This window comes from Triturus cristatus, chromosome 2_1 (assembly GCF_964204655.1).
Source record: "Triturus cristatus chromosome 2_1, aTriCri1.1, whole genome shotgun sequence".
Classification (NCBI taxonomy): domain Eukaryota; kingdom Metazoa; phylum Chordata; class Amphibia; order Caudata; family Salamandridae; genus Triturus; species Triturus cristatus.
Window position 1 is genome coordinate 1156589479 of NC_140581.1, and position 25727 is coordinate 1156615205.

Sequence of the window (25727 nt, forward strand, 5' to 3'; positions counted from 1 at the left end):
AAATAATGCCAGACTATTTCTGTGCGATATTCACATTAAAGTACAGTTCACCAGATGATTGTGATTAACCGTTTCTTAGTGTTGTAGACAATCTGTATTTGCTTTAAAAGGCAATGTCACCATTTTGTTGAAAAACAAAATACCATGGAATAATCCTGCCAGCCTTTTTATCCACAGGATTATTTCTAACCTCCCTTACTATTCACATCTTTTAGAACAGGCTGTAAGTTTCGTGTTACAGACTTGAATTGAACATAACTTGATAGACTACGACCAGCAGTTAGGGTTTCATCGGTTTCAGAGTTCAGAACGTGTGACAACAAAAATGATCTATGATCTGTGTTTGCAGGTGGTGTGTTGTGCCTGATTTGGTTGGCTCAATTTGAAGCCTTTGCAGAGTCAATCATAAGATTCTTCATAACATGTGAGTGAAATCTGGGTTTAGCGCTTCAGTGGCTTGATTCATTCTGTTCAAGAGAAAATCAAGAAGTCTGTTGAATTACACATCATAATGCGACACTCTAAGTGTGGCACCCAGCAACAAGTAGCCTTCTCATCAATTCTCCTTAATATATACCTTTGTCCTGTGAAGAGGCTGAGATCTCGTAACATCTTCTAGAATTGTGCAGCTCCTTCAAAACCAAATATTACCATCTTGCCATGTCATCCCAAAGGGAGCAATAGATTTGGACCTGTCAGTGGAGACTGATCATTGGATGTGCTTATGTTAAATTCAACCCTGGACAGACTGAGATCAGGCTGGTGTGAACACTGCCAACAAATTAGCTAAATAAATGTGTCCTGCAGTCCTAGACTCAAGTTCAGTTCATTCTGTAATGGTAAAATGAAGTCGAAGTATTTGGTTGGACTGCAATTGCTGTATGAAATATCAAAAGATCAAATTAACAAGACCAGATTTCACAGTCTTCTACCATTCTAGGGCTCTCAATAGTAATGTTGGGTTTCATAATTTTCCACAAAAGTTATAAGATGTTTTAGCTGTACTTCACTAACCTTGCACACCTTAGAATGAGCAGTTTATAATTAGCAAAACACTGTTTTCAAAGTGCAGCTGTATGGGCCCCAAAAGGTTGAATAACCAAGTGTCACCATCAGGGAAAGTTCTTCACTGGCATTCTTTTGAAGAACGTATTCAGTTTAAATTTGTATGCATAATCTAAAAATACTGTGTGGTAATGAGGATCTGCATTCCTAAGATGCACGTAATACGCTAATAGTGTTATGTGCATGAATCTTATTTAGAGACCTTATACTACACACTGTGGGAAACATCATACTCAACCATATGAGAGCTTACAGGGTCTTGATAAAGGTTACCTGACCATTTCTGGGTCAATAAAGTGATCTCTATAATGTTCACCATGCAGGGACAAGAGGACCATCGTTGTCCTCCTTTTAGTCCTATTTTTTGTATTCAATATTACTCTCTAGACCACATTGAATTGTCATTTGTCACTCAAAAGGTATTTTTAAACTTGCTCTCTTGTTCATTACAAACTATCACCATCTAAGTGCTCCATATTAAAAGCCCTTTCACCCTTCCGCCTCTGATGTTGGATGGTGAGAGATTTTGTCTTTTTTTGTTAAGGACACATAGTATTAACATTATTTGAGGGCATGGCAAGGATGTCTCAACAACACTGAGTAACTTCATTGTTCTGATTGGCAGGGTAGTAGTTATTCCAACCTATGTTATTCCTACCAGTGTATTTGTGGTTGCTAGATAAGTATTATTAAGTCACTGTTTTTAAAAATATCGACAGATGAGACAATAGAGATTGGCGTTTTCAGTTTGTGTGGCTCATCTATGGAGCTCACTCCTTCTGACTCTAAACTAAATTGAAATCTGACCTAATTCAAGCGCAACCTTTATATTTAACTTTTTGTTAAGGAAGGTTTTTCTGTCACATCGCTGGTAAAATGAGTCAATACTTGTAATCTCTTGACTCAGAGGGACCACACCGACAGTGAAGAAGACGCACATTTGCACAAACTATGCTATAGTTGTTGAATCCCTCCAGGAAGGCTATACTACTTCTACTTCGGTCCATTAGTTGATCTCATATTCCCTTTGGATCTACAGAACCAAATTATTTGGGGGTTAAAGTGCTGCTTATGAAAACACTTTGGCGCCACTAGATTTGCCTCTGGAGATGTCTTTCAGATCTATGTGGCTCCCTAAACCTCATGGCACAGACTGTTGGCCAAATGGCTCATTCCATCATACTTGGCATGGTGACAATTTGCTTCTCCCTGTGAGCTTCAGACCAGCAGATATTTACCTCACTTTACTTTTTCATGTGCTGAGCTTCAATAATGGCCACCTCTGAAGCTGGATATACGTTTTCTCTATAATGAGGTCTTCATTTATTGCTGTAACACTGAATACCTTTGCTCATTTGAATGATCTGAGCAATATACCACAGGATTAATCAGAGAAAAATGTGTGTTCGATGCCATGTGTGACTGTAGATACACATGCTTTGCATACTCCTGCCGTCTAGTGTAAGGTCCAGAGTTGTGCAAGTAGTTTTTCTTAGAAGAAGTCTTTAGAGTCACGAGGTCGAGTAACTCCTCTTGGTTGTAATGCGCCTGGTCATCAACTCCGTTATTAGATTGTTTTTTCTCTGTCTTCGGGTTCGGACTTGTGTGCCTCTGCTCAGTGCTTCCCCTCCATTTTGATTCAATTCTCCGGTTCTTTTCTCTTTCTTTGACGGTATTGTTGTCACTCACGCTTTTCCTTCTGCGACTCCCATTAAAAAAAACTCCGCCAGTTCGACTCCTTTCGACCGAAGCCACTTTGGGGCGGTCCCCTTCAGGGCCTACCTTCACCCTTGCTACCAGTCTTCCCGAAAATGCTTCACTGGTAATGGAGCGCATGCCCTTTCAGTTCTGTCCATGTTGCCACACCGAGTACCCTCACTCAGACCAGCACACGGTGTGCAACTTGTGCTTGTCCCCTGAGGACAACTAAGGGGTCTGCAATGCCTGCAAGTCCATCGGTTCCAAAAAGACCCTTTGGGATTGGAGAGTCTGTTGTCTCGAGATGTCCTACAAAGGCAGCGATGACACTCCAAAATCGATCGACAAGGAGGGGCCTTCTCCGTTGATGAAAGTTCGGCCTCCGAGCTTGAAGAGGACTTTAAGTTAGAGGACATTACTCCAGCTCAACAACCTGTGAGTACACCTTCCCCTGCTCCTGTCCACCAGCATAACCGTACCAAAAAACATTTGGCACTCCTGGTCTCAAAATTGCAGGTCCCCAAGCCACCACAGCTATCTAGCCATGGTCATCACTAAAAGACCGCTACGAACGCCCCGCCTTCGGACTTTACACTTAAGGCGCATGACAAGTCAAAGCCTTCTAAATTGGCTTCTTCGGACCGAGACTACCAACCAGCATCGAGTTGATCTTCAGTACCGAGCCGACAGCCACCATCTTCCACCTCTGCACAGAGTGCACAGTCTAATTCTAAGCTGAAAGCTTTGGAACCGAAGCTGTCCAAGCAGACTTACAAGCTCAGTTTTGAGATATACGTGACACCAGTCCTGCACGAGTTACTGGAGAAACCAGACACGCACCAGAAGAAGATTCTTATCCAGGCGCATACTGGACGTATAGTGGCTACGCCTTCCTCTCCTCCACCACCTAAAAGGACGCTTACTTTTAAAGAAGCTTTATGCATGCAAGGTCCTCCTCAAAGGAAGACTATGGGCAAAGATCTGAGTCCTCCACCTCCCAAGCCAACTCCACCTTTACCGCCTCCTCCACCACTTCCACTCTCTGATGCACCACCATCTACTCCAGGAGAGCCACTAGTCTCCACAGTCACACTGGTGGGTATGGGGGCACAGGGAGATGACCCCCTGCTTACACGTATTCTGATATGTATCCTACACGCCATTCTCTTGAAGATGCTAACTCTTCCAAGAGTTTATAGTGAGGGCTGCTGCTTTTCACAATGTGGAGCTTCATAAAGAGCCTTTAGAAGATTACTTTCTCTTTGACATGCTTTCCACTATTCATAGGACTACTTAATACCTGCATACTGAAGACTTATTTAAAGACCCTATTAGAGTTAGGGTTGTCACTGGGGACGATAAGAAATGCAAGCCTGCACCATCTGACCCTATTTAAATTAGAGAACAGTTGCCCCAAGACTCCCTAGTTACCACCACAGCACGCAAGCGTGCCAGATCTCAGGCCACTGGAGACACTCCGCCTCCTGAAAATGAGAGTAAAAGGATAGATGCGGAGGAGGAGAGAGTTGCAGCTCAGGCTGCCAACCGTTGGCGTATTACCAACTCAGAAGCTCTCTTAACATGCTCCCACTGGGACGAAATGGAAGATCTACTTCAGTCTGTCCCAGAGGAACACAAAAAACACGGTCAACAGTTAGTGTCTGAAAGTAAAATTATCACTAACACTTCCATACGGTCTGCATTAGATGCTGCAGACACCGCGGTCAGAGAAATAAGTACTAATAATTTACTTCAGCCACATGCTTGGCTTCTGATCTCAGGCTTTAAGCCTGAGGTTCAACAAGCTTTCTTAAATATGCCCTTTGATAAGGAACATCTTTTTGGCCCTCAGGTGGCTTCCACATTAGAATGGTTTTCAAAATATACTGAGACGGCCAAAGCTATTGGGGCACTTAAAACACCTGCTACCCGTGGGGTTTTTCATCGCTCAGGATAACATGGGCCTCAAATCCACCTCTTCTGAAGCTTCCCAATAGAGGAAACATCTCCAGAGCTAAGGGTGCCACCCCCGTGGAGCAACACCCTTTACCAAACAGTGTCTACCCTATCCCCCCCACCCCCAATCACATAACACCTGTTAGCTGCATATTTCACAATTACCTACCCACATGGCAATCAATCACATCAGACAAGTGGGTATTAGCCATTATCCAACATGGCTTTGGTCTGAAGCTCATTACCTCACCACCCAACATTCCACCTTGTGTTCACATGATGTCACACGGGTATCAAACAATGCTCAAACAGGAAGTTCAAGCTCTTCTCCTCAAAGGTGCTATAGAGTCAGCCCCTCTTCAACATCAGGGTTCATGGATATTTCCTAATCCCCAAAAAGGACGGGTCTTTAAGGCAAATTTTAGATCTTTGTCCCATTAGCAAATACAGAACACTTCCACATTGTTACCTTACAGGATGTCATTCCACTTCAACAAGGCGACTTTAGGGCAACACTAGACTTAAAGGATGCCTACTGCCACATACCAACACTCCAAACTAATCGCAAATATTTAAGATGTGTCATAGCAGGCAAATATTACCAGTTCAACGTTTTGCCATTTGGGGTAACCACTGCAACTGGAGTGTTCACCAGATGTCTAGCAGTGGTTGCAGCGTATCGCTGGACGTGCTGTCCACATATTCCCATACCTTGATGACTGGCTTATCAAAGCCAGAACTCTTCATCAGTGCCAACAGGACACTGAGATGACAATAGATCTTCTCTATAATTTGGGTTTTACTATCAACATCCCTAAATCTCTCCTGCAACCATTACAGATGCAACCATACTTAGGAGCAATCCTCAACACACAATCAGGATTAGCTTACCCCAATCCTGTAAGACTTCAAAACTTTCAAACAGTACTGCCTCCGTTTCGGACCAACCAACAACTCACAGTGAAGGCGGTCATGCGTCTTCTAGTGATCATGACCTCTTGCAATGCCATAGTGCCCCATGCAAGATTACATATGCGTCCATTACAATAATGTCTTGCTTGTCAGTAATCACCGGGTCAGTTGACAAATCTAATGTTGATAGACCGCCCCACTCACAGTTCTCTGCATTAGTGGAACACCACCAATCTGTTGAAGGGGCGGCCTTTTCTCGGCCCTGTTCCCCTCCTCACGCTCACAACACATCAGAAATGGAATAGGGTGCTCACCTCCAGCACCTGACAGTACAGGGCCTATGGGATGTCAAGCACTAATCTCTCCACATCCACTACCTGGAGCCTCAAGCTGTTCACTTAGCATTGAAAGGTTTTCTACCTCACCTGACTCGCAAGATTGTCCTAGTCCGGTCAAATAATATGACAGCAATATATTATCGTCAAAAACAGGAGGGACACGGTCTACACAACTCTCACAACTGTCTCAGACCATCTGAAATTGTGCTCTACATCACCACATTCGCCTGTTAGTGGAATACCTCCTGGGAACAGACAGCGACTTTGCAGACCTGCTCAGTAGGATGCAGCAACAAGTCCACGAATGGGAACCACACCCAGAAGTCCTCCTACCCTACTTCCAAAAGTGGGACTTCCCTCAAATAAATATCGCCACAGCAGAAAATGCAAAATGCCCAAACTTTGGCTCCCGGTTCCCGCATCCCACTATCCATAGGCAATGAACTTTGGGTGAGTTAGTCAAAGATGTTTGCCTACGCTTTTCCACCTCTCCCTTTTCTTCCAGTTCTAGTTTGGCAGACATCTCAAACAATGATCCTAGTAGCTCACTTGGGCTTGTCAGTCTTGGTTCACAATATTATTAGACCTTTCAGCAGTTCCACACGAGAAGCTCCCCAACAGGCCGGGCCTTCTCATGCAAAATCACAGACAAATCAGACACCCAGATCTCTCAACCTAACGATCTGGCTCCTGAGGTCATAGAATTTAGTTATCTTAATTTACTAGCAGATAGTATGAATATTCTTAAAGACGCACAAAAACCTACCACTAGGGCCTGCTATGCAGCAAACTGGAAACGTTTTGTTTGCTACTGCCACTCAAAACACATTGACCCTTTCACAGCTACAGAACAAAACATTATCTGTTACCTACTTCACTTAAAAAAGGCGGGTTTAGCATACACTTCTATATGCCTACATGTTGCTTGCCATGGCTGCCTATCTTCAAAATAGACACTTTTCCCTTTTCAAAATTCCAGTTATTAAAGCTTTCATGGAGGGAACCCTGGATTCCTTCATGCAGCCTTAATATAGTGCCCACGAGGCTCATGGGAACTCCTTTTAGACTCTACACTCATGCCCTCTTCAATTCCTATCATGGAAGGTGGCCTTTTTAGTTGCCATAACTTCACTCAGACATGTTTGTGAGCACCAGGCATGAACCTTAGAAGAACCATTCTTCCAAATTCATAAAGACAAGATGGTTTTAGAACCAACCCTAAATTCCTACCTAATTTAGTCTCACAGTTTCTCATCCATCAGTCCATTTAATTGCCAGTTTTCTTTTCTCCACCTGATTTTGTTGGGAAATAACTTCATTCATTAGATGTCAAAAGTATGTTCTACATTGACTGAACTAAAACTTTCAAAAACTCTAAGCAACCTTTTGTCGCCTTCTCACCACCACAGAAAGCCAAACCCTATATTCAAAGCGGGCATAGCCAGATGGTTATTAAAGTGCATTCAGACTTGCTATGCTAAGGCCAAAAGACCTTTACCTGTTCCTCTCAGAGTGCACACTGCTTACAAAAAGGGAGCAACCATGGCCTTTTAGGAAATATTCCTGTATCTGGCATATGTAAAGCAGCTACATGGTCCACACCACACACTTTCACCAAACATGATTTTGTTGTTTTAGCACACCAAATAAGCCAATGTAGGACAGGCAGTGCTATGTACTTTTTCAAACCACTGCAACACCACAGGTTAGCCACCACTTATTAGGATGGACTGCTTTACAGTCTATGCAGAGCATGTGTATCTACAGCCACACATGCCATCATCGCAATATGCTACTTATCCTGTAAGTATCTGTTTGTGACATGTAGTGCTGTAGATTGACATGCGCCTACACTTCTCTTCAGACACATGTGGCCATTGACTTCTTTACATTTATTAGTTTTCACTATTTATGCATTTGGCACGGTCCTCATATTGCTTGCACACAAACGTGTGTGTGTGTGTGTGTGTGTATATATATATATATATATTACCTACTGGCGGTCGCCAGTAGGTAGTTATAGTTAGGACCACGTTTCCATAGGAAAACCTCAACATTCTATTTTGAATAACTTTGGCGCCGGTCGACGAATCCTCGCGAATTTCTCAAAATAGGTGGGGCGCTACGCTCCGCTCCTACCCTGAAAGTCTCGGGGGGATCCGTCAAGCGGGGGCTGAGATAAAAGGGGGGTCCCAAAACGCGTTTTTCCCATGCATTTTTCCATAGGACCTTTAGAACGAGCTACAGCCCGAACGGCTGAACAGAATTACTCAAAATTTGGCAGAGAGGTAGTCCCTAGGTCAAGGAAGTGCCTTTTGTAGGTTTGGTGTAAATCTGTTCAGTAGATTCTGAGAAAATAGCCTTTAAATCAATATATATATCTGAGCCCGCTTACGGTACGCTTACCGTACGCTTACGGTAAGCGTACGGTGGCGTGCGCGAGCGCGATTCTGATTGGCTCTTAGATCTTAGTAAACATTCGAATCGGCCGAAACCAGGAAGCGGCGGCCGCCATTTTGTCTCTCGCACTGAGTGTTGTTTATCAAACATGATGGCCAAAAACATGTTACGGGGCTGTTTTGACAACTCCCTCCCACATAGTCATGTTGAGGGAGTCCACAAACATCCCCCAAGAGCAAAAACGGTTTTATTTTTTTTTCGGCAATTTCGCGGGGTACGCTTACCGTAAGCGTACGGTAAAAAAAATAAAAATAAAAAAAACACTATCCACACTTACCCCACCCCCTGTGCTTTTGGTGGCCGAAGGCCACCAAATGTACAGGGCTTATTAATAGGTAAAAAAAACTAAATTTTGGCAACATGAAATTATAAAATTGAAATAAAAAAAACACTATCCACATTGACCCCACCCCCTGTGCTTTTGGTGGCCGAAGGCCACCAAATGTACAGGGCTTATTAAAGTTGATAAAAACCGTGCACGGAACGAACTGCGTTAAGTGGGCGCGCACGCCTCGAATGGCGTAAAGTAACTTAGCATTTAAAAAACCGTACAAATTCACTGAAAAAACCATAGGTTTCACACACGTTATAGTTAGGAATTAGCATTTAAAAAACCTTGCAAATTCACTGAAAAAACCATAGGTTTCACACATGTTATAGTTAGCGGAAATTTTACTGATAAAAAACCAGTGAAATTCCCCCGTTATAGTTAGTGCAGGCAACTATAACTCACGCGACCGCAATCTTCTGCTGATGACATATGTGTCTTTATGAAAAAAAAATATTTGTAATATATGTATAGCTAAAAATGTATGGAAGAAGACATGGGCATATAAGTGTCTAAATACAGTATTAGCATCAGCAGAGGATTGCGGTCGCGTGAGTTATAGTTGCCTGCACTAACTATAACGGGGGAATTTCACTGGTTTTTTATCAGTAAAATTTCCGCTAACTATAACATGTGTGAAACCTATGGTTTTTTCAGTGAATTTGCAAGGTTTTTTAAATGCTAATTCCTAACTATAACGTGTGTGAAACCTATGGTTTTTTCAGTGAATATATATATATATATATATATATATATATATATATATATATATATATATATATATATATATATATATATATATATATATATAGTGTGTGTTTTTTTGAGGCATATGTACTGTAGATACATATGCTTTGCATAAGTCCGCCATCTAGTGTTGGACTCGGATGATTACAAATTGTTTTTGTTCCAAGAAGTTTCCTTTGAGTCACGTGGCTGTGTGACGTCTCTTGGTAATACTGCTCATGGTCATTGATGCCATCTTCAGATTGTTTTTTTCTGCCGGTGGGTTCCGATGTAATATCTTGCGCTTTAGTTGGGAACTCCTTTGTGCTCCCTTTACTCAACAGTTTTATCTCAATTGGTTGGTGTATTGCGTCCAAGCGATCACCCTTCTGCGTGGCAGGTCCTCAGCTGGCTCCCTCGGGCCACGCCTGGCCATGCATCCTTTTGATTCCAACGTCCTTTGGAGAATGACCTGGTAATGGAACGCACTGTCTGAATTGTCACTCCAAGTATCCTAATACCGACCAACCCTCCGTTTGCAACCTTTACCTCTCGCTTTATCATCTGGAGGAAAACTATGATGCCTGCAAGTCTGTTAGATCTAAAATGACTCTTCGAGACTGACGTGTTTGACGCCTAGAAATGATGCGCAAGCAAGAGGATGATGTACCAGACATCTTCGGTCGATAACAGGAAGACGAAGAAGCTTCAGCAGCATAAGAGGAATCACTATCGATCCATGATTCAGAGTCCCAATCCGATGACAACTCGACCGCTCTTCAGCCGGCACAGAAGCATCGGACAGTGATTACTTATACCCCTGATCCTAAGCCCAAATCATCGGCTCTGAGCGAAAAGACTGCTCACGGTCTGCCATGGCGCACACAAAAAAGGATTAGGAAGCCTCGCCCTCACTCTTCTAAGAAGCAGTTATCTTTGGAAGAGGCTTTGGACGTTCCTATTCAACCTCTAAAGAAGAAGAGGAAGGATGCTGCTACTAGCCCATTGCACATCCCTATTCCGCCTTCACCTACCCCACAAACACCACCTCCACCATCTACTTCACCATCTCGCTCACCACAATTATCTGAGGCAGGTGATATGTCTACTCATTCACCAATAGTAGAAGATGATCAGGATATTCCACAAAACATACACCCAGGAGATGCTTGGGATGACTGACATTGAACCACAAGGGGAAACAGCCCCTGATCTTTATCCCACACGACCATCACCCCCTGATAATGCCTCTGCATATCAAGATTTAAGAGCACAAGCAGCAACTTTCCACCAGGTCCCCTTGTATAAAGATACAATAGAGGAGATTTTCTTTTTGAGACTTTGTCTAATGCCCAAAGGGGGGATCTATATGTTCGAGGCATGTGGGCTGCTGAATTCATATCTGTGCATAGATCGCCGCCTAGTGTTGGGTCCGGATGTTTGCACGTTGTTGTCCTGGAAGAGTCTTCGAAGTATCCTTGGATAGGTGACTCCTCCCCTGGACTACAGTGCGCATGGGCATCCTCTCCATCCTCAGATTGTTTTTTTCCGCCATTGGGTTCGGATGTGCTATCTTAGCTCAAGTTAGGAAAATATTTGGTCGAGGCCAAAAGGCCTTTAGTTCGCGTCGGTACTGTTTATCGATCGGGTCTCGATAGAATTTTGTTAGTTTACTAACTTTCAGCACCGACTTCTTTCGCATTTACCTGTCCATCGACTACTTCGACGATGGAATCCAGGACGCCATTCAAAAGGTGTCCGGTATGCAATGCGAAGTACCCACACATCGACGTCCATCCGGTGTGCAACAAATGCCTTTCGCCGGACCACGACGAATCGACATGCATGGCCTGTGCCCGGTTCCGTTCCAAGAAGACTCTAAGGAACCGAAGAGCGGCGAGACTCGAGGCGCAGCACGCGGCACCGGCCCCAACAGACATCTTCGACGAGGCCGACGTCGAGGAATTAGAAGTCATACCCCCCAGTCCCGTTTCCGAACACGACCCCGGATCGGACGAGGGCGACGAGTCATTCTTCCACAGAGGTGAAGACGACACCGAGGTAGGAGACGACGAGGAGGCCTTAGGGGCCGAAGAGAGTAGCTCCAATGATGAACAAGGCCTACCTGTTCAAACCGAAGAAACACCAGCGCCACAGCCTTTGGCTCCGGTCGAGGGATCGCCTTCGGGCCTTACCCGAGACCCATCCCGTAGTTCTTCGGCCCCGCCCTCGGGCCCGGCCTCGGACGTTCAGCGGCAGCCATTGCTGCATAAGCCAGCTGGTTTCCCTACCACGAAACCGAAAGCTGCTCCGGTTCATACGAAACCGAAACTGAAAGTGGCGCTGGTCGGATCGAGGCCTTCCACGCCTTCGACGCCAGCGCAACGCGTCGGCACCGACCGCACCAAGAGGGACTTCGGTGCCGAACTGGAATCGGGCGACATCGGAGTCGACAAACGGAAAAAGGCCATCGGCACCGAGAAACCTACTCGGCTACCGACGCCAACTACACCGAGGGCAATACCGCCTGCTTCGCCTCGCGTCGCTCCCTCGACGACGCCGAAGCCTCACGTATCGAGGACGTCGACGGTGATCTCCACACCTCGACTCCGAAAAAATCCACGCCCGGCTCTACTAACCTGCCCGGGGCCAAAGCCTCAAAGACGCCCCAAGTGCGGCCTGCTGCGACGCAAAGCAACAAAACCACGGCGGCCCTCAAAGACCCGTCGGGTTCCGGCCCGATCGGAGCTCCAGCAACCTCTACGGGGCCAGCCAACATTACCTTCGGCTTGCCTCCGTCAACAATCCCGAAGATGTTCCAACTCAGGACACGGGTTACCCAGACTCCGGTTCCACCGGACGAGACGTCTCCGTCACGTGTCATCGACGCCGACACTGGCAGGATGATTCTCCACGACCGAAGAATAACTTCGGAACCGCCATTGGACCCTTTCAGGATCCCACTAAAAAGGAAGCTGCCTGTGGAATCAGAACCTCTCCTTTATGAACCGTTCCATTCCTCCTACCAGGATCCACACCGGTTCTCCCCCACACGCTCCGACACGGATGCATTGGAGGACTACATGGATGACCAAGCACCCTACCATGTAGACACAGACCCTGATGACCAGCAGGACCCTGATCAAACTTGGGGCGACCCTGCAGACCCCAGTGCACCTCTCGATACACAGGACCCACAACTCTATGGGGCAAAAACATCTCCCACGGAGGATACTGCGGCGTTCAACGCTCTTATTGAACGTGCTGCAAATAACCATGGGGTACAGCTTCACTCAGATACCATCGAGGATGACTTTCTAATGGACACTTTTGCATCCTCAGAAAGACATGTAAAAACTCTGCCAATGCTGAAGGGGGTCCTCAAGCCAGCTAAGGACATTTTCAAGGAACCCACCAGGGCACGAGTGATAAACCCCAGGATTGATAAAAAATACAGATCAGCACCTGGGGATCCTACTTACATCAAAGGACAATTGCCACTCGACTCCATCGTCGTAGCGAATGCTCGCAAGAGGGCACACTCGCAAACTACAGGTGACGCTCCTCCCCCGGACAAAAAGTCCAAGGTGCTAGAGACCTCCGGCAAGCGGGTTGCCGCCCAGGCTGCCAACATATGGCGCATAGCCAACACTCAAGCGCTCCTCGCTCGCTACGATAGAGCGCACTATGACACCTTGGAGCAACTACTCCAACATCTCCCTGACCAGTTCAAAGAAGGTGCAGAAATTCTTATCAGAGAGGGACAGCTACTCACAAATGCTTCCATCAAATGTGCACTAGATGCTGCAGACACGGCTGCCAGGGCCATAAACACAAGCGTCATGCTGCGACGACATGCCTGGCTACGAATCTCAGGATTCAAGCCTGAGGTACAAAACAACATACTGAACCAGCCCGTCAACCCCGACTATTTATTCGGCCCAGAGGTTGACACCACCCTCAAAGATAAAAAAGGACACGGACACGGCAAAGTCCATGGGCGCCCTCCAAACTCAGTCCTTTCGGAGCGGCTCCTTTCGTCGCCCCGGAAACAAGGGGGCAGGTAGAGGACAGGGGTCACAACAGACGTATAACAAAGGCAATACACAGACCACCTACGATAAAAACACCCGAGGTGGATATCGTGGCTCCAGTACAAAGGGCAGAGGACGTGGCTACGGCAACACCAGGTCCTCCCCCAAGAACAAGCAGTGACGCCCTCTCCCTTCCTCCCGACCACACAACACCTGTCGGGGGAAGACTACAAAGGTTCCTGTCCACGTGGAACTCCATCACCACGGACAGGTGGGTCAAAGATATTGTAAAATACGGTTACTGTCTGGAGTTAACCTCCACTCCACCCACAATACCACCAAGAAACCGTCCTATGTCCTCAGAGCACTTAACGCTCTTACTGCAAGAGGTGCAAAGTATGCTTCTAAAAGGCGCCATAGAGGTCGTACCCGTCCACGAGCAGGGTACGGGGGTTTACTCCCTCTACTTTTTAATTCCAAAGAAGGACGGGTCGCTCAGGCCTATATTAGACCTGAGACCCCTGAACCAGTACATTCTTTCAGAGCACTTTCACATGCTCACCCTACAGCAAGTCCTTCCGCTTCTCAAGCAGGGAGACTTCCTAGCCTCACTGGACCTCAAGGATGCGTACTTTCACATACCCATCCACCCCTCACACAAAAAATACCTCAGGTTCACTGTTCAGGGGCAGCACTATCAGTTCAAAGTCCTTCCCTTCGGCGTGACAACAGCGCCCAGGGTTTTCACGAAGTGCCTAGCTACGGTGGCAGCACACTTACGGAGGCAGCATATACACGTCTACCCCTACCTAGACGACTGGCTCGTTCAAGCGAAGTCAGCCCAGCAATGTGCAAGCCACATGTCCCGCACCATTCACCTTCTTCACAGTCTGGGATTCTCACTAAATTACCCAAAGTCCCATCTCCAGCCCGCACACGTACAACAGTACCTAGGTGCGACTATAGACACTCTGGCGGCCACAGCTCAGCCAAATTTAGTGAGGATCAACAGCATACAACTGCTGATCTCCAAGTTCAAACCCAATCACTCGCTTCCAGCGCGAGTGTTTATGCAGTTGATAGGCATGATGGCCTCCTGCATCTTCATAGTCCCGCACGCGAGGTTACATATGCGCCCACTTCAGGAGTGCCTAGCACGTCAGTGGAATCAGGCTCAAGGACAGTTGAAAGACCTAGTGTTGGTGAGCGGTCGGGCATACAACTCTCTGCATTGGTGGAATCCACAAAACCTTTGCAAGGGCCGACCGTTCCAAGAGCCTGTTCCACAAATAGTACTGACAGCGGACGCGTCTCTCCAGGGATGGGGAGCTCATGTACTCCACTACACAGTGCAGGGACTATGGACTACACAACAAAAGAAGATGCACATCAACCTTCTGGAACTGATGGCAATCTTCCTGGCCATGAAGGCATTCAAAGTACACCTGTGCAACAAAGTCGTATTGATCCGGACGGACAACATGACTGCCATGTACTACATACAGAAGCAGGGAGGAACACACTCTCCACAGTTGTCTCATCTGGCTCAGAGCATGTGGAAGTGGGCCATTCAAAGGAACATGTTCCTCATGGCGGAACACCTCCCTGGCAAGGACAACCAGATGGCGGATCTGCTCAGCAGACACAGCCAACAGATGCACGAGTGGGAGTTACACCCATCAGTACTCCAACCGTACTTCCAGCACTGGGGTCATCCAGAGATAGACCTATTCGCGACAAGCGAAAACGCAAAATGCCAAAGCTTCGCCGCCAGATTCCCACATCCGCAGTCGCAGGGCAATGCGATATGGATGAACTGGTCCGGCAGATTTGCGTACGCTTTTCCCCCAGCGCCGTTGATACCGCTGGTAGCTCGCAAACTACGACAACACTCCCTGACACTCGTCCTAGTTGCTCCCACGTGGGCACGCCAGCCGTGGTACACCACCTTCCTCGAACTTTCCGTGGTGCCGCATCAAAGGCTGCGGATCAAACCCGCGCATTTGACGCAGAACCATGGAGAAGTTCAGCACCCAGATCCGCAACAGCTGAACCTGGCGATCTGGCTCCTGAAGTCCTAGAGTTTGGCTATCTCAACCTGCCACCTGACTGTATGGACATCATCAAGGAGGCCAGGAGACCCACTACCAGGGCTTGCTATGCAGCCAAATGGAAAAGGTTCGTCATTTATTGCGGTAATAATGACATCAACCCGCTTGACGCATCCCTCCACAACATCATCTGTTACCTCTTACACCTATACCGATGCAATCTGGCGTACACCTCTATACGTGTCCATTTGACCGCAATATCAGCCTATCTGCAAACCAGGCAGCACCTCTCTCTATTCAGAGTGCCTGCCATCAAAGCATTCTTGGAAGGGCTCAAACGAGTCATTCCACCTAGTCACCCACCGGCCCCAATGTGGAACCTCAACTTGGTCCTCACACGCCTGATGGGTCCACCCTTTGAACCTCTACACTCTTGCGAGATTCAATTCCTTACCTGGAAAGTGGCCTTCCTAGTAGCGATCACTTCCCTCAGAAGAGTTAGTGAACTCCAGGCACTAACCGTTCAAGAGCCATTTATTCAGGTTCACGCCAACAGGGTCGTACTACGTACCAACCCCAAATTCATGCCCAAGGTAATATCGCAGTTCCACATGAATCAGACTATTGAACTGCCCGTTTTCTTCCAAAACCCACAAACTGTTGCAGAAAGGGCACTACATACACTAGATGTACGGAGGGCCCTCATGTACTACATCGACAGGACTAAACCATTCAGGAAGACAAAACAACTGTTCGTTGCCTTTGCCCCACACCACAAAGGTAACGCCATCTCCAAAGCAGGGATAGCCAGATGGATAGTTAAGTGTATTCAAATCTGTTATCAAAAGGCAAAACGCACATTAACTATTCCACCACGAGCCCACTCAACACGTAAGTTGGGGGCTTCCATGGCCTTCCTAGGAAATATTCCCCTGCACGATATATGCAGAGCAGCCACATGGTCCACTACACACACATTTACAAAACACTATTGTGTAGATGTGCAGTCAAAACAGCAGGCAGCTGTAGGTCAGGCTGTTCTCAAGACGCTTTTTCAGACCGCTGCAGCTGGCACGGGTAGCCGCCGCTAATAGAGGGCACTGCTATGTATTCTATGCACAGATATGAATTCAGCAGCCCACATGCCTCGAACTGAATATGCTACTTACCAGTATGCATCTGTTCTTGGCATGTAGGGCTGCTGACATTCATATCGCCCTCCCTCCTCCCCGGCGCCTGTCGCAGCTGCAGCTCTCAGAATTACTGCAAGCATGGTCATCACTTTCTGTATCTACTCCATCACTGCCACAATGGCGAAAAACAATCTGAGGATGGAGAGGATGCCCATGCGCACTGTAGTCCAGGGGAGGAGTCACCTATCCAAGGATACTTCGAAGACTCTTCCAGGACAACAACGTGCAAACATCCGGACCCAACACTAGGCGGCGATCTATGCACAGATATGAATGTCAGCAGCCCTACATGCCAAGAACAGATGCATACTGGTAAGTAGCATATTCATTACCACAGCTTAAAGGCATGACACGTCACACAGACATTTTTAAAGGCCCAGTCAAAGCGTAAATCATAACACCACGCATTGACAAAAAATATTTGGCAGTACCATCAGATCCTACCTTTATTAAAGGTCAATTATCACCCAGACTTTTTAGTAGTCTCAAATTCAAGGAAAGGGGAACTCCCAAACATCAGACACACCACCTCCAGAGAAAGAATCTAAACTAATCCATGCTGCTGGAAAACGTGTTGCTGCACAAGCAGCTAATCATTGGCGTGTAGCCAACAGCAAAGCTCTATTAGCAAGATACGACAGAGCCCACTGGGACGAAATGGAGGGGCTCCTCAAACGCTTCCCAGAAGAACATAGAGAAAGGGAACTGAAAATTGTTAATGAGGGAAAACTCATTACCAATAATTCCATTAAATGTGCATTGGAGGCAGCTGACACCTCTCCCAGAGGTATAAACACCAGTATCCTCTAACATAGGCATGCAAGGCTGCGGGTCTTAGGATTTAAGCCTGAGGTACAACAAGCTATTCTAAATCTACCTTTTGATAAAGAACATCTCTTCAGCCCTCAAGTGGATATAGTCCTTTAGAAAATTAAAAAGGACACAGAGGTTGCAAATATCAATGGGGGCTCTACAGTCAAGTACATTTCATGGTACCTTTCGTAGGCCAAATTACAAACAAGGTGCAAGATATGCCACCTCAGACGCCACTGAGTCAACATCAAAAACAAACCTCTTCTCCCAAAACCTTTTACAGAGGTTCTTATAGAAGGAACAATACCCGTTCCGCCAACACCAATAACAAACAATGACTTCCTTACCATTCCCTCAGACCGCTTAACACCTGTCGGGGGCAGTCTTTAACAATTTCTCAACACTTGGAAATCAATCACAACAGATCGATGAGTGCTAGATATTATCCAACATGGTTACTGTCTGCAGCTCATTATAACTCCTCCAAATATTCCACCTCACAAACACAAACTGTCCATTTAACACCAAACACTCTTGCAACAAGAAATAACACCTCTATTACAAAAAGGAGAAAGAGAACCAGTTCAAAGACCGTTTAAGGCAGCAGGAGTTTATTCAATATACTTTCTTATCTCAAAAAAAGATGGGTCGCTACGACCCATTCTTGATCTCAGACCATTAAATCTTTACATCATATCAGAACAGTTCCATATGGTCAAACATGTAAATGTGGAGATGCTGTCACGTGTGGAAACTGTCACGGTCCATTACACACCAGTGACAGCATCTTTACATTTAAATCTTTTTAACCCTGCCATGGAGGTCGCACATTAAAACTGAGTTTTGACACTCCTTGGGTAGTTTTGATCACTGTTCTTATCGCGTGCACACCACCCTAGATTCACAGACCCACACTCACCTTACGGCAAAAAGAGAAGATCTCCGCAAAAGAACCATCTGTGGGGCATTGCAGCGCCGGCCCCACGAGGAGATAAAGCCCAATGATGAAGCATGACACCCATCTGGATGTGTGAGGGCTCTATCTTCCATTTAGGAAGTCCCTCCCCTTAACTGCCTAATCTCCAACTATACGCCACAGTAGATATCTTTTCTCCTTCCCATAGGAGCAGATACCTCTTACTTGTATTAAATTATGTATTAAATGAAAAATCAGGACAAGGGGAGGCACACTCTCTCCAATGGTCTGTTAGCACAGAAAACATGGAGATTAGCAATACATCACAACTTTCACCTTCTAGCAGAACATGTCCCTGGGACAAGCAATCAAATTGCAGACTTTCTAAGCAGGACACAGCAACAAGTCAACGAATGGAAATTCCTCCCCCTACTCATCCCATGGTTCTTCTACCGTAATTCCAAAAATGGGGGTTCCCACAAATAGATCTATTTGCAACAAAAGATAATGAAAAATGCCCACACTTTGCAAGCCGGTATCCACACCAACAGTCTAAGTGCAATGCTCTTTGGATGAACTGACCAGGGATATTTGCATACGCTTTTCCACCTCTTCCACTACTCCCATTAGGGGTCAGGAAACTCAGGCAAACATCTCTTACCATGATACTAATAGCTCTAACTTGGGCTCGCCAATCATGGTATTCAACACTGTTCCACACGAGAAGCTTCACCTCAACCCGGACCGTCTCACACAAAATCAAGGAACACTAAAACATCCCAATCCCAAAGAAATTAATCTTGCAATTTGGCTCCTGAAATCTTAGAATTTGGATACTTACATTTACGTCAAGAATGTATGGACATTCTTAGAGAAGCTCACAAATCTGCTACAAGGCAATGTTATGCAGCTAAATGGAAAAGATGTTACATTCTGTCACAAACAAAACATCAACCCTCTTCATGCAAAAAGTGCAAACATAAATTACTTATTTATTGCATTTGCAAACTAGTGTTGTCATATACTTCTATACGATTATACTTTGCTGCAATTGCTGCCAGTTAGCAAAATAGACGGCACTTATTATCTTAAATCCCCATTAATAAAGCCTTTAGGGAGGGACATAAGTGTCACCTGCACCAGCATGCAACTTAAACATTGTGTTAACAAGTCTCGTGGGTCCTCATTTTGAACCACTCCATTCATGTCAATTGCAATACTTATCTTGAAAACTTAAATTTGGCGAGGAGCGGGAGAAGGTAAAAAGAAGGCAGCACTCACCAATATTTCGAACTTCCTTGCGTTCTGCTGAAGACCTGTTTTCTTCGTGAAGCTGTTTCTACTCCTCCTAGGGTCGTCGGCTCATCGAACTATGTGATTCAGCCTCTGGTAGGATTTATATCTGCCTCTTCGCTACACTCTGGTCACTGTACTACACGTTTGCAAGTAGTGTTAGTATGCGTTTATACTAATTCTGTAGTTATGCAGTAACCAATGCATCATGGCCCTATGGAGCGCCACTTCCCAGGTGCAGCTCTTACAATGTCCCTGGGTGTGCATCCGCGGGACATTTATGTTTGCTATTACAGGGCGGGAGCATGGCTTCCACCCTGTGATAGCAAATCCTTGTTTGCCTCGTTGAAGCGAGAGGAGGAAAACCTCGTATCGCTTCAATAAAGCGGATCCGGATGGTAAAAATGGAGAGAAAAAAATTAAGCGGGCCTCACCCGTTCATTTAAATGAACCCCCTGGTGTGTAAAGTTCCAGGGCCAATCCTATTATTATATTGCGGGGTCTCTGCAGCACTGGGGACCTTAATCTCACATGTAAATTAGGTGCAGGAGAGCACAGAGATGTTCCGCAGCCTAGGGGATCGCCACCTCCCCAGGAATTGTAATTGTTCCGGGGGCTTCGAGGCCAACTCGAGTCCGGGGATCGGCAACCTTCCGGGGCTTTACTTAAATATGCAGGGTGGGCCTCGCCAATCCCTGAAGCCTCGGTGGCCCTAGGCAGTGCCTAATTTGTTCTGTAATCACACAGGCAGTACTCATGGTGTTATAAAGTGATTCACTCGTAGAACCCTTGCAGTTGTAGAATTAGCCAGGCTTCATTTATGCAATAGTCTGTTGGTTTATATTAGGTAGGTGGACCGCAAAATGACAAATATTTTCCCTCATAACCTCCTATCAACCGCTGATTTTCACAATAAACTACAAACCAGTGTTGTCAGAAAAAGAAGACCCGTACACTCACTTATTTATTGGTTAAAAAAAAAACCTTTATTAAAACAACACAAATAAATGGAAACGCAACTTTATTCGAAGAAACAGTATAACATGAAATAAGTGGGTGGGACTCCTCCGTAAGCGGCGTACAAAACCTGCAAGACAAAAAATAAACATAAGTATGTGTGCCATGTCCAAGAGAAAAAGAAAGGTAGTCAGAATGAAAGGAAGGAAGTGAGAATGGGACAGAGAGCGAGTGGGTGGAAGGGAGAAGGGGAGGGAGAGTCAAAAGAACAGAGGGAGGAGGAGACAGAGCGTCGGCCTACTGCACCCAGCCCTCACTGTTCACCTCCCGTCACCCGTGTGTCTGAGACGCTGGGGTCTGCGTGAAAGAGTGCGTTCCAGCAAGTCCTTAAAATGAAACAGATATGAATGAGGCCAGAGATTACATTATTATCTATGGCAACATCGCTTGCCTGCACCTCTGCACCCAGGCTGCTGCACCCCAGCCCCTTCCCCTGCACTGTGCTCAATTGCAGCTCCTGCGCACCGAGACTTCACGGCTCACCTGCCACCACCGGTGTGTCCAACGGCATGCCAGTGCGAGCTCCGACTCCGGGGTGCCTCTCTTAGGGTGGCACAGCAGGTCTCCGGTCTGGGACAGTGTCTTGATACCAAGATGGAAGGCGTAGAAATGCCCAGGGCATCATCACGGGCTGAGCACCTGCTTCGCACATTTTGGTGCAACTAACTCAGTGTCTGAAAAGGGAGAAATAATATAATGCTGGGAGCGTCTGGAGGTAAATGAAGGTTTATTTCACGCTTAATAGAGAACACCAGTTGAGTGCATCCTTCCTTCTTGAAGTTCGATCTACGAACTGTGGTAATCGTGGTTCAAAGAGGAGTTGGAGTGTACGAGAATACACAAGGTTAAATAAAAATGTTATGCCAACGTTCACATACAAAGGAAAAGATCGCATGCTAGCAGCATAATGTGCGCGTGTAATGCAGTGGCGCAAGTCTGTGTGCATGTACACTTAGTAATCAGCTCACTACAGTGCCCCAAAAGCCAACGCCCCGTGTCTGTAGAGCAGCGCTGCCCGCTGGCTCAGGCCTTCAGTACGGTCCAGCTGGTCCTTAAAATGAGACAGAGATGTGACTGAATGAGGTCCGAGATCACATAATTACACACGGCAACATCGCTTGTTCACACCTGCGCAGCCAGGCTGATGCACCCCACCCGCAGCACCGCGCTCAATTGCACCCCCTGTGCACCCAGGCCCCACTGCTCACCTGCTGTCATTGTTGTGTGTCCAAACACGACGGCCAGCAGGGTTCACAATTCAAATGGAGTTTTTATTGCGAGGATGGTGTACACCTCATGGATCCCTTTTTTTTATTGTGCATTGTGATATGCGAGGTGGATGCGGCCATATCACCTGAGGCAGTGTGGAAGAACTGGGACATTTGGCGTTGTCGTTATCCTATTTATACGTACGCAAAGTGGGTTGGGCTAGCGTAGGGATGTTCAGTTCCTGCCTGGCCAGGAAGTGTATTCATGTGTGTGTCCCTGTTGCTGTTTTGACGTCTCAGAATCCGCAATTTACATTAATGTAGCATGTACCGGGAGGGTGGCAACTATCGGTAATGAGATGCTGTCCGAAAACATTGAATGGCCAACATCACATGTCCATGTCAAGCTTGTGGATATGCGCAGACACGCATGTCAATGGTGTGCGGTATTGAAAGTGTTGCTATCGTGAAGCGCACACATGTGAATGTGCTCGGATGGAGGGAGGATCAGCAGTGAGGCTTCGTCATACACAGTGATAACGCTCATTACAGTCAAGCAATGCATGTCAAACGTGAATCTGAAAGTCTCACATATGACACGCTACTATACTGGTAAAGCCTGACAACAGAGCATACTGCAACACAAATATACACATTTCACACTACTATACTGGTAAAGTCTGACAACAGAGCATACTGCAACACAAATATACACATTACTCTTTACAGTTTGTCACATGTGATCTAGGATGTGCACTCTGCCCGTGGCTGATGATACCCCTTCGAGCCACCAGTACCCAGGCCGAAAGGCAGCACAATAATGCGCACACACACCAGGGGCATCGTGCTACACACATTTGTGTTTTGATTAAATGTTTCAGATGCATGGCCATCACACGTGGAAGGATACGGTACAGATCATGAATATTAATCAAGATGATCGTTGCATGTTGTGTGTACTATAAGATATGTTAAGGTCACATGGCAATCGCGCACCGAGCAAGCAAGGAGGACGCACCCGACGCGATTTTGAGAAAATATATTTACCATAATATAAGTTTATTACAGTTAGAAATATATAAATGGTATTTCACCAGATGTTGTCTTCCTGCAGGAGACACACCTTATAGGTAACACCTTCAATGCAATGAATCGGCGGGGATATCGTTTAGCGGCCCACTCCGGCTTCACTTCGGGCTCGCGGGGGGTGGGTATTATGGTCAAGAACTCGCTCCCGTTGGAGATTGACGAGGTGCGCCATGATGAGAGGGGACGTTACACTGTTCTGGTGGGACGAATGGAGGGTAGAGTGTTTATCTTTATATCAGTGTACGTCCCGCCTGGGTTACAAGCCACTACATTTGCGGACCTGGGGCGCCTCCTTCTGGACCTTCCGGGTGGCCTGTTGGTGGTTGGAGGGGACTTTAACGCGGTTGCCTCTGGGTCTATGGATCGCCATCCCCCTAGGGACCTCCCCCGGGCACAGTCGTGGCTGCCCGGCCTTTTAGACACGCTGGGCCTGGTGGATTGCTGGCGCTTAAAGCATCCCGTATTGCAACAGTACACCTTCCACTCGGGGGCCCATGGTAGCCTCTCGCGGCTTGATTACATCCTTGTCCCGGCGGCCCATGCAGGGAGGGTGGGGGAGGTGCGCCATTTGGCACGGGGTATCTCAGACCACTCCCCATTGTTGTTGCATTTCGATGTCTTCCCGAGGGGGGATGGCAGAGTGGCCCCGATCAATGCATGGTATTTGCGCGACCCCACCATTCGTGCCGACTTGATCAAATCCTTACAGCGCTATTTCGATGAGAATGTGGGGTCGGTCCCGTCTGCCATCTCCCTGTGGGAGGCTTTCAAGGTGGTTCTTAGAGGGGAGGCCCTCTCCTTAATTTCCAATGCCCGGCGGCGCGAGCGGGAGGAGGTGACCCGGGTTGAGGCCGAGATTGCAGAACTGGAGGGTGACCTGGGGAGCGGGGTAACAGACGCCAAGTTGCATGTTTTGCATTTAAAGCAGGCGGCCTATCGGGCCCTCGTCACGGAGGCGGCCAGGGGCCTCAGTAGAGAGCAGCAGGGGCGATTGTATGATGTGGGTGACAAGGCTGGCAAATTGATTGCGTGGTTGGACAAGAGGGAGAGAGCGAGCCGCGTGGTGCCTTTGATTGAGAGCGTGGATGGTGTGTGCGTCACTGAGCCGGACGCCATTGTCTCCTGCTTCGCGGATTATTTCCGCGAAGTCTACTCCCCGGTTTCTCCCTGCTCGGAGGAAGATTCCCAGGCCTTGCTTCGGGACATCGTACTGCCCTCCCTTACGGTGGAGGACAGGGATTCGCTGGACGCCCCTCCCACCTCGGACGAAATTGCCTCGGCTATTCGCTCGGTTGCATCCGGCAAGGCCATGGGCCCCAATGGTATTCCCATTGAGCTATACAAGTTGCGCCCGGATGTGTTGGCGCCCCACCTGCGCGCGATGTTCCTTGCGGCCCACTCGCGGGGCTCCCTCCCGCCGGACCAGCGTCTGGCTACAATTGTGGTGATCCACAAGGAGGGGAAGCCCCGTGAACGGGTCACATCCTATCGGCCGATTTCGCTTTTGAACGCGGAGCCCAAAATCCTCGCCAAGGTGTTGGCCAACCGGTTGGTTGGCGTGGTGGGCGATTTGGTCCACCAAGACCAATCGGGCTTTATACCACACCGCAACACGGCGCTTAATCTGCGGCGCTTGCACGGGGTGCTCGCGCGTGTCCCATTTGTGCGGGAGCCGGCCATCTTGGCGTCCTTGGACGCCACCATGGCGTTTGATACGCTCGAATGGCCATATATTTGGGCGATGCTGGCGAAGTTTGGGTTCGGCCCGGGTTTCGTCAGCTGGGTCAAATTGCTCTATTCGGGCCCGCTGGCGCAGGTGGTGGTGAATGGGCGAGTATCTGCCCCATTCGCGCTGGGGCGGGGCACGCGACAGGGTTGTCCCCTGTCGCCTCTCCTGTTTGCCCTGGCCATGGAGCCCCTGGCGGAATGGCTGCGGTGGCACCCTTCTATCCGTGGTCTCCGCTGGACCCCCGAGCATGAGGACCGCGTGTCTCTCTATGCTGACGATATCCTTTTGTATCTCGCCTCCCCGCGCAAGTCACTGATCGTCCTGGTTGATGTTTTGCGTTCCTTCGGTCGCAACTCAGGCCTGGTCATCAACTGGGCGAAATCCTGTGTCTATGTGCTCTCCGGGGAGGCCCCGGTCCTGCCACGGGACTGTCCGATCCAGATTGCCTCCCAGGGTTTCCGGTACCTGGGTATATATATCACTCTTGACCCGGAGGCCCGCTATGAGCGGAACTTGCTGCCCCCCCTCCAGCGTCTGAGGGAGGACGTGGTGCGCTGGCGGCGTCTGCCGCTCTCGCCGCTCGGCCGAGCGGCCTTATTTAAAATGATGTCCCTGCCGCGCTTCCTCTACGCCCTCCAGAATACCATGTACTTGGTTCCGGCACGCTACTTTCGCGAGGTGGAGGGCCTCCAGCGGCGCCTGTTCTGGGATGGGAGGCCGCGTATTGCTCTGGCTAAATTAACGCTCCCGTGGTACGACGGAGGGGTCGCCCTCCCGGACATCAAACGGTATTACTGGGCCTCCCAACTAGCTGCAATTAATCATGGCCTTTACGGGCCCGCCTTGAACCCGGCATTCGAGATGGACCGGACGCTTCTGCCCGGTGGCGATTATAATCGAG

The 25727-nt window shown here is 47.6% G+C and overlaps 1 protein-coding gene across 1 annotated transcript in view; it reads left to right on the forward strand.

Annotated features, from left to right (window-relative positions):
• TDRD7 (tudor domain containing 7) overlaps nucleotides 1-25727 on the forward strand; it is a 991711-nt gene that overhangs the window by 542399 nt on the left and 423585 nt on the right. The gene's annotated exons all lie outside the window — the stretch shown is intronic.